This window comes from Cyprinodon variegatus, unplaced genomic scaffold (assembly GCF_000732505.1).
Source record: "Cyprinodon variegatus isolate N-32 unplaced genomic scaffold, C_variegatus-1.0 Scaffold69, whole genome shotgun sequence".
Lineage (NCBI taxonomy): Eukaryota > Metazoa > Chordata > Actinopteri > Cyprinodontiformes > Cyprinodontidae > Cyprinodon > Cyprinodon variegatus.
Window position 1 is genome coordinate 1,240,138 of NW_015150522.1, and position 14,046 is coordinate 1,254,183.

Below are 14,046 nucleotides of genomic sequence, written 5' to 3' on the forward strand. Positions count from 1 at the left end.
CAGAAAGCTAACTCACTCTGAGAAATAGGGGAGGAAACATCATGAAATGGTGGTGTTTCTCCTCATAGTTCAGGACTCTTTTTCAAATCAGTAAAATTTTTCTGTATAGTATACCAATTCAAAACAAATCTCATCTCAAGGCAATTTAGAGAGCAAGCTTAATTAGATTATACAATCAGATTTGAAAAAACTTTCTGAGAAAAAACAGCTGATTGCATCCAGTCATTGATTTATAGGACATACTCCTCCTGGATGAGCTTGTAGAGACAGTAAATATTCCCTTGCATTTTGTCATTGACCACAGCAATTAGAGTTTCGCCGATGCCATTTTTTGGCCCTGATACCGATACCACCATTTTAGTTCTGGATCGGGGTCCTGCCCGAAACTGGTATTGTTATCGGTGCAACACTAACAGCAATCCCTCACAACAAGCATGAATGCAGTAACAGTGGATCGGAAAAACTTCCCTTTAAAAAGAACAAACCTCCAGCAGAACCAGGCTCAGTGTGAGCAGCCATCTGTGGATGCCAATTGGGTTCAAGGAAACAGAAGTGGATGTACAAAACAAACATTGAAGCACTGATCTAAAAAAACTTTTTATGTCAGAAAATGTAATGGTACACTATCTCCATAGGTGGCTCTGTCAAGGAAAGAAACAGTTTGACAGAAAGCTATGAGTTAGTTTTCATGTCAAAGGGATGAAAGAGAACACATACAGTTAGTCACAGTAAAAAATCTGAGCCCATAGCCATGTCTATGAGAGAAAAAACAGAACTAAACACTGAAAAGCACCCCTAACTCTTAACCAAATGTCTTGAAGTCACTGAACTTATATTTCTATTCAGAATAGTGTTGCATCCATATATGCCTTAACTATCTACACTTCAAAGTTAAGTGTAGATAGTTTAACAAAAACATTCCTTGGAAATTAAACATATTTTCAGCTGAAAATGAAAGAATGTCACTGCTTCAAAGAGATACATAAAAAGTGTGGTCCTTAAGGAGAAAAGTGTAAAGAATAGATAGCTGAGGGCTTTTACACCGAACCATGAGTCACATAGACCTTTGAATAATGCTCACTTCTAGTCGAGGGGGGAGGCTGGAGAGTTTTGCATATTAATGCACTTGTGCAGTCTTGCTGGGCCCATGCAGAATGATTATTGTGATCATAAAGAAAGCCACCACTATGAACAGGTAATCTCAGACAGTCTGCATTAGAGAACAACCCACATCAGATCACATTTCATCCTCAACCAATTTAAAAGAACCCTCATTATTTTCTCCAATGGTGTTATTGTGGACACAATAAAAATCAAGCTGAAATATTATGCATGCTGTCTGCTTGACTGCTGTATGGCTCTTCAGTATTCATAATGCATTACACTATTTCAAAAGTGACAACTACAAATAATTAGCACAATAATTTTCTGAGAGAACATCCTTAATGACAGAGTTGTGATGTAATCAGTATTTCACCCTGATCTGTCATATCTAATTTAATCTAATTGCAGGTTTGTCCTTGCCTCTTGAGTTTAAATCAGACAATCTACATTAAAACTTCAAAAGAACTAAGCCATTTTCACCGTGCACTCATAAAGGTTGGCAGTCCCCTTATATTTGCATCATAAAACAGTGATAGGATTTAGATATAAAGCAGAGTGTGAGACTAAGGGAGCACGCACACACACTGTTAGAAATGACCAGCTCTCCACAATAATTAACAGTATTATTTTACATTAACTTATTGTAATTACGTTTCCCTTTAATATCCCAAATTAATACCTCTCAAAATTACAGTCTCGTTGGGTATTAAAACATTTATTTCGTATTCCGGCTGCTCAGTGGTGCAGTGGGTAGCTCTGCCGCCTTGCAGCAAGAAGGTCCTGGTTTTGAATACGGGCCCGGGGTCTTTCTGCATTGTATGAGTTTGCATGTTCTCCCTGAGCATGGATGGGTTCTCTCAGGGTACCTTCCACAGTCCAAAACCATCACTGTTAGGTAAATTGGTTTCCCTAAATTCACCTTAGAAGTGGAAGTGTGTGTGTGAATGGTTGTTTGTCCTGTTTGTCTCTGTGTTGCCTTGCGATGGTCCAGGATACCTCTCGCCTGTAAACAGCTGGAGATAGACACCAGCACCCTTTATGACCCTGCTTGGGATAAGCGTGACAGAAAATGGATGGATGGATATTTCTTATTCTACAGTAAAATCCCAAAATCAAAAAACCCGATTAAATCACAAGTTCTGTACTATTACAGCAGCACAGTAAGAAATGCATGGATTTGACAACACTGAGTAACAATATTACAATGAAATACTGTATATAAATACATAATGGAATTTAGTACTACTTAATTGGAAGGCGCGGTTTCCCTCCCCCAGGCTGAAGGGAGAAGGTGATTAAAATGCATCACTGTTTGCTGCACCACAGTAATGTTATTTTATCACGATAATACTTAGGTTACTAGCAAATGAACATTTATCTCATGACACAGTTCATATTTTGTTAACAAGTGCCCAACATTGTTGAACCTTCTCTCACGACCTTATCTTGCTAATAGTATAGCTAGGAAGAGGAGTGAGACTATGCTGGAGAACATGTTTCTGTTCTGCTGCATATTTAAATAAAGTGGCAAAGCTAAAGTCTAGAAAATGGATTCTCAAGTTGTGAGAGCAGTTGCCATTTATGGATTAGTGTCTTGTCTATGAATGAGAGAGCAGAGAAAAGCCAGTGTGGAAGACATAGCAATACCAAATGACTGCAACATCAGGAAAAAGGAATATGAGAAACTAGAGAAATACCAGTCGCTCAGAGAAGACCTGGAGAAGACCTGGAAGGTAAAGGCATAAGTGGTGCCAGATCTCTGAATATATAGAACAGCAAAGATACTACGCAGAAAGCTGAAGCTCCCAGGCTTTAGGCTTATGAAACTTTCTTGGATATATATTTTGAAATTATAGCTATATATTTAAATTATATATTTAAAATGGGCATATAATGGACATGGCTTCATGTCAAAGTTAGCTTATTAAAGATCCCAGATAATCTATACATGTATATAAAGCTTAGGATAGGAAACATCTCAATATAATAAAGAAAGAGAGAAACAGCGCACATACAGTTAATCATAGTAAAAGCTGAGCCCATAGCAATGTTTTGGAAAGAAGCAGAACTAAACACTAAAATACAGGGCCAACTCTATCATCTATAAAACTGTGGTTTTTAATGGCAGTAGCCCAGCTGGATAGTGTCACAACCAAAAAGGAACAGACCAGATGAAGCTAATATGATGTTAAAAAGCAGAGAGAACAAAAAGTTAAGCGCCGAAATAACAAATACTGCAGAGTTAAAGAATGATGAAAGAGGTTGTCCTCTAGCAGCCTACGCCTATAGTAGCATTACAATAGAGATTGTTCAGGATAAACTGAACCACTCTAACTATAAGCTTTATCAAAAAGGAAACATTTAAGCAGGGTGTCTGCCTCACAGACTAAAACTCACAATTGGTTCCACAGGAGAGGAGTCTGATCACTAAAAGATCTGCCTCCCATTCTACTTTTAGAAATTCTAGGAGACACTAGTAAACCTGCAGATTTAGAGTGAAGTGCTCTATAGGGAACATAAGGAATGATCAGATCGGACCTCGGATTTTTGCAATACTCGAGAAATAAAAAATAATCTAAATTCTACAAACCTGTCAAAAATGGAATTTGAATTACAAGTCCTGATCAAAAATAACATTGTCAATTTTTACATTATTATCTAAAACTATTTCAATGCCATCCAGATGAAGTGACTGACCCATCACATTTTTTCACTCTGTTCTGGACAATAACTTCTGCTTTGCATGCAATCAAAAGCAGAAGGTTTAGTCATCCAGGTTTTCATGTCTTCAAGGCATGCCTGTAGTCTATGTAATGGGTTAGTTTCATGGGAATTGATGGACAAATATAGCATATAGCATGGTATCATTAGCATTACAGTGGTAATTTATCCCATGCTGTCTAATATTTCTACCAATTAAGAGCATTTGTAAAGTAAAGAGACCCAATAGTCATTCTCATGGGTCGTGGGAGTGTGTTGTTTTAAATGGGTTTCATGTTTAGCCATTTGAATCGCAATAAATGTGCCTGTGTAACTTCTTCGGAATGATTTCCAGGACAGAGTTTTAACTGCTTGGAGTCCTAGCACTGATCATTGTGGTACTTTACATGTAACCCTGGAGTTTGTGATAGAATGTATCAAATGCAGCACTCAAATCTAATTGCAAAAATGTAAAATTACAGTGCATGACAAGCATTCTTCATGATAGTGTTTATTTAGTTATTTAGTGAATAAACTTGTCAAGGGTGTAAATTTGTTAATTTAATCATCATATTGTACGTTTTGTTTTTTTTAAGTTCTTTTTTTCACTTTCAGGGGGATGGTGAAACTGTTTCTTGTGCTGCTGCTGCTTATGCATGGTCCTGCATTTGTGCTGCAGTAGTGCAGACTTCCACTAGTTCGATTAGCATCTCCAAATGATTATCACTTTTGCGTCTTACTCACACTGAACTGCCAGCAATGAGGAATGTGTTATTTTGTGAGTTAATACTACTTAATCCCTTGCCGGTGTCTGTACTTTCAAGATGACAGACTCTTTGCAAACAGGTCACCAGCCTTATGTAGAAACACATATAAAATTCATCTCTTATGAAAATGTTTCTGATCTTTAGTGGAAGTAATAATGCATTACTAATAACACATAGGTAAATGCAGCCTTCATTTTCAGGCAGTAAAAAAGAGAAATTGTTACAGAATATCCCTTTAAGCGGAGTATAGTACATGAGAGCTCTGTGTTGCGCAGATGGCTATGCATTCTGTTTACACCTCAAGTGGAGAGCTGCAGGCAGTGCTGTCGTTATTACCCCAGCCCCAATCTTAATACATTAGGTGCACAGACACCGGCTTGGAAGCACTGTTCACTAATGAGGTGAATTGCACTGCACATTATAAACTAAAACACTGCATGTAAGAAATATAATGCTTTCAAAGGACATTTAGATAGAAAAATATATTTTTTACTGATCACCAGCAAAGTTAATCCCATATAGCTGAATGCACAATAACTTAACTAACGAGAAAAAGTATCAGTAGCGATAATCGTATCAATTATTATTGTAACAGAATCAAAAGAAGTATTAATAATGGTAGTAATAATAAGTTGATAAAAGATTAAAAGGATAAGCTAGTAGCAGAAGGTGAAAATGTGTATCAGAACTGCTCAGTCCAGCTCTTTGCTGAATATACTCTAATATTGGGGATTCATGTAGTACTGCATAAGAGGACCAGCAAAAACAATAACGATATAAAAATAACATCCTTCTGAAATGTAAACTTAAATTATAAATAAAGTCTAAAAACTTTTTCCAGACCTAAAACAGTGAGTCAGGGAGAGTAAAATGGGGCAGTCAGTGTCAATGGCAGCTTACTCAAGCAGTGACAAACAAAAAGATCTTATCCAATGGCTTCTCTGCTCTACGAGTTTCATTATCGGTCATATATGGGTTATAAAGAGAGCACTGAAAACCAATTGGTTTCAGTCATAAGATTAGAAAGCTGGCCTTGTTGACCTCAAGCTTCACCTCTTTTCCTTTACAATGACATGATGTCCAGAGAACAATCTCCCTGTCAGCATTCTCTTGAGAATGGAAGGGTTTGTATATTAAAAGCAATAAAGCTGGAATTGGGTAATTCAAGCTATAATTCACACATTTAATAACAGCGATGTCAAGTTTAAGGGTGATTTAAAGAAATAACTGAATGCTGTTGGAAGTAAAACGGAACACTGGTAACTGATATTGCAAGTAGGGGTTCCGGTCATCTTTTAGGAGATTTACAGATAAACAGGAAAGAATAATAAAAAAAAACATACATCAAATGTACTGTATGTTGTATGTGTATGTTAAATGTATTGAATAAGACAGAAATATAATTGTTCTTCAAACAGATTTGATGATTTTTAGTCACAGTTTTTAAAATTATTTGATAAGCTTTTTAACACTTTGGCATGGTCATTGTAAAAAAGGAAGCATGTCCTATTGAATGCAAGCATCAGTTATACAACCTTAGCTGCTTTAAAAAGGTATTCAACCTGAATCCCAAATACTGTGGTATTTCACTTTTCAAACCATTGCAACCATTATAACATGTTTGATTAGAAATTACATGTGGCAGGCACATGTTAGGAAATCATATCTGTTTCATTAAATAGAAAAGATATTAGTTTTAATCTCTAATTAAAAATAAATGATGTCATATAAATGTTTGTTATATAACAATATATATAATAATAGATAGTTATCTTGTCTTTGCAATTTTACATCACAACAACATTATTCCTCGGCATTTAAACCTTCTCTTTGTCATGATCCTGGCTCTTAGGGCTGGCCTAATTGCTAATTTCATTCACCTGCCTAACTCTGCCTGGTTTCCAATTACAACTCATCTAATCCACCTGCTCCTGCTTCTTTATATCCAGCTCAGTCCAGCCTTCGGCATTCCTGGCTGCAGCATCCGGGGACACTCTGGGGAGAGTCATCTAGTTGACAGCCCTCCAGCTGGATCCTACCACGTTCTTTGTGAAAGCAGAAAGCAGTATGAGTGAAGCAAGCCTGAGTAGCAGCACCTCGGGAGCATTTTAGATGTAGGTTTTAGGTTTAAAATCTTGCTTTGGGACCGAGAGGGAAAGCTTGAGGTTTGAACTGGCAATCTTGACGGCTCTTCAGATCGCAAAGTTGTACTTTCCAACCCTTTAAGTGAAGTCCCAAAAGCTCTGGTCAGGTTCTAGTCACTCAAAACAGCCTGAGGATATATTAATTAATAACACTCCTTGCTCTTAGCCCTTGGCCTCATTGTGTTTCTCTAACTGAACCAAATTTTGTTCCTTGACCTGCAGGTCTGAATGTCCCACTCCATAACCACATTGGACAAAACAAACCTGTAGCATAAAGAAAGCTGTTACAGGACATTACCTCTACCAATCTAGGCCCTCTTCGAAACATGGTTGTTACAGAATCAAGCTGTTGGGGTATTTTATTTCTTTTTTTTTTTTATGACGGAGAAAAATGCAGCACAATCCTGGAAGAATATCTGCTTAAGTAGAGGCACAATTGGGTTACATATCGGTGTGACCTAGTCATAGCCTAGACCTAAATTCACCTCTGAATCTGGAGCAGGACATGAAAGCAGATATTACTAGATGCTATCTATTTTATCTCATACCGAACACTTTGTGGTGGTCAAATCTTTAATTATATTAAGATATATACCGTTGTGATAGGTCAGAATGTAAAATACTTCATATGGTATTTACTCCTTTGCATTTGTCTATAAATACTTTTTGGTTTCATTGATAGATGAGCTCTTTATCTCGACAGAGACTGCAGATTTTCCCCTACTAGTCTTTTAATTTTTGTTAAGTGTTTCGTGCAATTTTTTGCATACAGTTGCTTGCATTTTGTAAATGTACCACTAGGTGTCACTAAATTAGATAATACTGTCCCTCTATATAGTAAATTTGTTTGAATATGGAACATTTTAAACATCACTGCAAACATACCCTATTTAAACATTATGTAAGAACAAGACAATAATCCAAAGAGGGACATAAAGTATGAGTCAGACAGTCTCACTTCTGTGACTAAAAGGTAAATATTATTTTTCGTAAAGAAGATGAAGTAGACATTTAGATAATAGTAAGTTGCATAAATATACTGAATGCAAAGGAACTATGGTTATACTAATTATATTATGTTATATTATTATAATATTATTATACTGTATTTTGAAAGCAGCATGGAGTATGTATATCTATCCTTTTAATTATAGTTACCCAATTCCTCCCAAAGTAGAAATGTATGTGGACCCAAACTGGGAGTGTAATGAAAACTGCAAAGCTTGTCAATAAATATCAAAACCACACATTATTTATTCTGAGGGGAAATAATCCATAAGAATTAAAAAATAAAAAGAATGACACAGCACCATAAACACTTTCATATGACGTCTTCAGATATTTTCGTCTTCTTAGAGTTGATTGAACATAAAAGAAAAAGATCTTCCATTGTTTACCACAGTTTGAAATTAGAAGCAAAATAAACTTTTCAATTGAAGACCAGGGCTTTTAAAGTTTGCTGTATATGAATATGACTTATTTTAGCACCTCAGCATCAGTAAGAAGTAATAGAAACTAGATCAAAAAAAAATTTTTTATGCCAGATGACAGGTTTTGACAAGTCTTTATTGTTTTCTGAGAACAGTTTCCGCCTCTCCGGGAACTGACCAGCTTTCAGGTATATTCTGTAAAAAGATAGAGAACAGCTGCTGTGTGAATGTTCTACTAAACTCAAATCTGATTGCAGATTAGTGTCAGCTTTATTACATTCAAATATAATTGAATTTCCTATGAAAAAGCGAAACAATACAGATTAATTTGGAATTTGCATGCTGCCAAATATCATTTAACCATTTTCTATGAGACATCTGAAATTACTTTGTAATCAAATTTTCTGCCAAGTGCCTGAATAATGAAAGTAATTAATTTTGATGCAGACATTTTTATGGTGAACATAGAGTATCTTGCTTGAGAAGTACAAACCACATTTATATGAAATATATAATACAATTCAGGAAATGTTCATCAAGGTAATCACAACATTTATAGTTTCTTAATGGGTTTTTGCACACTCATGGGGATTAGTGTGATGTTAATAATACACTTTTCTTGATTAAGCTCTTTTGAGAGATGAATTTTAAGATTATTAATGAATTTAAAACAAAAGATTTTGGTTCACATCTTAAAACTTATTGTGGAATCTTCATAATCTACACAGCGTCAAAATTAGTCATACATCTTAATAGGTTTAGAAGGATCATCTAACTGTTTTGTAACATCAGTGTATTGCTTAAGGCATAAAACAGGGTGTATATCTAAGAACTTAGCACTAAGAAATGATAATAATAGTCAAAAAATGTCAACAGGTTTGTGGTCAGTGCTTTGGGAAGGAGAATTCTAGAGACTTGTATAGCTTTGTTTTTTCTATCCCAAAATCCTTGATTACAAGTATACATTTTTGTCTTTGATATGAGGACTCTCTACCTATTACTCAGTGCAGATTGATGTTTTTTTTAGTAAACCTGACCTATAATGTTCAATTAAGATCTGCTTATATCAAGATTCACTATGTTAAATGCATGGAAATTTTGATCAGCATGCAAAGAAGACACAAAAATAAAGTAGATGCATTTTATAAACAAAGCTAAAACATGGAATTACATTGTTTTTAATGACTCTCTGAAATATTTTTGATTCATATGTACCCTGCCCAAGAGTTAAAGCAATTTATTCTTTCTGTTTGTAAGACATAGTAAATTGCTTAGAGCTGTAAAGGGGTCACCATTACGAAAATACAAAACTACTTTCTTAAAAGCTGATATGAATTATATTACCATCACAGTGCATTGCCTAATTTCAAATTGAGCAGAAGCATTAGGCTATCTTCTTTGTTCTGTCTTAGTTCACAGGAAACAATAAAAAGCCAAAGAATGGTGGAATGGAGTTTCTGGGACGGAAAGCTTTCTTTCTGCGGGCCTGACATGCAAAGCTGCTGATTACTGGAGATAACTAAGCCTTTCCAAACCGGACATGATTTTTGCTCATTTCAGGCAGTTAATGTTGTTTACAACAAGCTAACACGAAGCAAATAGTGACTGCATGTGCTGACATGTTTTGAGTTGTTGTTAAAACTGAAACTTTATTTAAGGTTTAAACACTGATGTAACATATAGCATATCAAACATTTCAATGATAACTTGGGGTCAGAGATGGGGGATCTGGAGTCAACGAGTCATTCTCTATCTACCCAGCCACTGAACCAGGTGAGTCCAATCTGGTTTAACCTTTGCAGATTGGACTCACCTGGTCAGAACAAATTCATGACATAGAGATGACTTGATAACTCTAGATCCCCCATCTCTGCTTGGGGTAAATAAAGGTTATTTCACGGTAACAAGTTGCTGTAATCTCTATGCATAAGTAGAAAACTGCAACTCAAAATATTACATTGATGTCTAATTAGGAATCTGATACCTTAATAGCTGGCAATCCATGCATTGCTAAGCAGGACCTGTCATGATTATTGGTATGATTGTAGATGATTAGTAGGCCTACCCCCCCAATTGTATAAAACTATATTCCTACCTCTATAGCTTCAACAATAAATGCTGTAAAGGGTCTGTGGTTGTGGTCTGTATAAAAATAAAAGCTTCTTTACTCATCAAAGATTCTGGCTGCTGCTTTAGGACTATACTAAACCTTTAATTGAGATAGTATAAATAAAAGACAAAAATGAATAAAGCAACAAAATAGATGTAAAGATGCGTATTTAGCTTTTTTTAATGCTAATCCTTGAATATTTTTTCTTTTTTAATTGGGAGAGTTTAGCATCCTCCAGGATCAGACAATCTCCAAAGCTGCGCCGCTGAGATGTGCAGTAGGCTAAATCTAGCTTTATCACAGGAGCCAGACTTGTTTTATGCAAACAAACAGCAGTGTCAGAAGAATATGAATAGAGCAGACAACACAAATTGGCTTAGGCTTTTGACTGAGACTGCCTCAGCCGATAAGAGTCAAAGTGAAGAAACGGGGGATATTTGTAGAGTGTTTACATAAAATTCTTGATTTTGAAATGGATGAATCAGAATATCAGAGAAAAGCTCTAAGACACAATTATTCTTTGTGAACTGAGGTGCAAATATCAAACAACAGGTAAAAAAACACACAAAAGCATTAATTATTTAGACTATTCTGCTCCAAGGTCTCTCCAGAAGGCATAAAATGAGAGTTCTCGTCTGACAACTTTGAAATTATATTAAAGTCAAACTGACGATAATCAGTAAATACTCTGATCAAAAGGCAATAACTTTTTAATATAAGAGGTAGAGATATTCTGTTAAGTAGATGTGCTCATTTTGAAAACATCCAAAGAGGCAATGGTCTGATCCATCACATTAAAAACCTTAAATTATATTTTTTCTTTTCTTACTGTAATTTACATTTAAAAAAAAAAAAACACAGATCCCTTGAATCCACTAAATAATGACTTTTTCTGAGCCATATTGTTGAATTAATCTTTTTCAATTTGCCTGCTTTATTTGTTTGTTCGAGCACCAAAATATAAAAGAAACATTAGAAAATGCTTTCAGCAGTAGTCATGAAATGTTTTTCATCTACCTGGGGCTGCTTATTGTTTGTGAATTTACCACAGCAGGATATCTAATCAATGTTTTCAATTCAAGGTCTAAATCCAAGAGGCACTTGTTCATTCCGTAGTAATTACTAGGCATAGACATAGCTGATAAACCTTTAATATTACCTCACATGCAATTAAACAGTTTTTTTATGTGTACTGACATGCATTTTTTTACACTTTTAGAATGGTCAAAAATAATGTTCCTGAAGGTCACTTTGGTGCAAGCTATCAAAAAGCTTTTTTTCTTTGCTCTCAAATAGACCATCTGCTTAAATAATTTTGATTACCTAAAATGTCAAAGTTAAAAGGAGAAACTAAACACATCAGTTGCCCACATTGCATTTTGAATTAGATCAAGTTCCCTGGCTATTGATTTTGCATGGGGAAAAAAAGACTGATAAATTAGTTATACTCGTAATTGCTTTAACTTCTACCAAGAGCCTTCATCTGATCTGCTCATTATTGTTCTACAGAGCCAACCTAACTCTACCTTCCAATGTTTCTCTATCACATTTGTGAAGATTTTCTTTTTTTGTCTTCACTTTTGTCCCATTTATACGGAAAAGGATTTGGGCCAATGAAAAAAAAAAAAAGTTTGGTGATTTTTAAGTGATTTTTAAATTTTATTACAGTTTAGTATGGGGAAAAAAGTCAGAATTCTGACTTTAATCTCAGAATTCTGACTGAATTCTGACAATAAAAAAAAAGTCAGAAATCTGAGATTAAAGTCAGAATTTTGAGATTAAAGTCAGAATTCTGAGAATACTAAACTGCCATACTAAACTGAAATAAAATTCAAAAATCTGTAAAAAAAGATTTTTTCCCAGTGGCCCAAATCCCCTTCCATACATTTAACTGAGAATAATGTAGGCAAGAGTAATATTTAGTGAGGTCATTCAAATTCTAGAACGACAACAACAAGGTAAGACTAGCCTTCCTTGAATATTTTTACCAAATTGGTGAAAACATACATACAGTTAGCCAATAAAAGAATACGTGGTGAGAAATATCTCAACATAAAATGTGTTTGTTTTTTTCTTTTTTGTTTAAAGGTATATTGGATGATTTTCACCAATTTTTAAAAAGACCTGCCCTCTCCACTGTAAAGAAAATATGCACAACCCTGTACCGGCTCCCCGGAAGGAAACGCCTATTAAACCCGTGCGAGAGCATGCATGGGCCCGTTTCTCCTCATGCACATTCTGTTAAAAAGTTGCTGTTTGCATCGCTCATACAAGCTAACTTTCCAAAAGTAGATTTTCAATTTTTTCACTATGTCAGACTCACCGTCTTATCGGTGGAGAGGGAATATGGGGAAGAGGACAGCCTTACATAAACATATCACCAGAATGATTGACAGTTAGGAGGACCACTTATTTTGATGATCCGCCCGGATAAAAAAAAAAAAAAACATCATCCACTATACTTTTAATGCAAGATGCAAACTTGTTTTATTTTCTATCCAAGTTCAATAACATTTTTGCAAAGCCAGAGACAAAACCAATAATATATTCAGTGACAATATACACACTTTACAAGAAGACGAAGGCTCATGTTTTTGATATCTCCTCTTTGTAAAGCATGCTCAAGCATGAAAGTGAAATACACTTTTCAGGTGGATAGAACTATCAAACTTAGCTTAGATTCATGACTTTAACCAAATACAGACATGGAATGGTAAAAGAGACATCTGACCCATCTTGACTTTGTCACGTATGAATGTTAATGGCACTGTGTCGCTACTTTTCATGGATTTGAGTCAGAAGCAGTCGGATGAATTCTGAAGTCATTAAGACAACTGTCACCTCAAATTCTGTCAAATTCAGCAAAGATTATCGGGCTGTGCTTCTCAATTCATATAACCCAAAGGGCAACGGAGGCCTTTTTAAAGGTGAAAGAGTAAAATATCTTTCAGTGACTGAGTCGATCAATTCTACTTAGGCCATTCAGGTTCACCTTTTGAAGCCTAAAAATAAAAAATACCCACAAAGCAAATAAAGGTCAGTCTAAACTTAATACTGAATAAAACCTTTTTAGTAGAAATACAAATATTAACAAAAAACAAAAATACTGAGAAAAGTACATACATCTGTACCATTGAATATTTTTGAACATAATTTAAAAAAATACTTTTTCCTCCAGCAAAAGGTTTTCCAACCATTAACGTGTTTTGATGCAAACAAACCTTGTAAACATATTCACGTCACTTAAGATTGTTTGCATTTTGATACATTACATCCACAGACATCAGTGGACTGTATCACATGACAAACCACACAGATGTAAGGCATGAAACAGAAATAGAATGGAATGAAATTACACATGGTTTTATTGTTTACATAAAAAAGATATGGAAAAAAGTTGTATGCAGTTGTATTCTTTGCAGTTTAGAGCTTGTCTCCAGCTTGGACATCTAGGAACCGAGATATATTTGCAACATTTCTTACACGGAATCTTAAGATCTAAGAAGCTACTTATTTTGTCAGATTAAGGCCTGGACTTTGACTGGACCTTTTTACGTACATGAGTATGTTTCAATCAAATTGCATAATTGTAGCAGTTGTTTGATATGTTGTTGTCAAGCTGGAGGATAATGCTTCACCTCAATTTCAAGTTGGAGCCTCTTGGAGTTTTTTTTTTCTTCTTCTTCTTTTTTGTAATAGAAGCTCTTGAAGAGGATTAGGGCCAGCGGAAAAAAAAAAAAAAAGTTAACTTATTTTTAAATTTTATTTCAGTTTAATATGGGAAAAAAGTC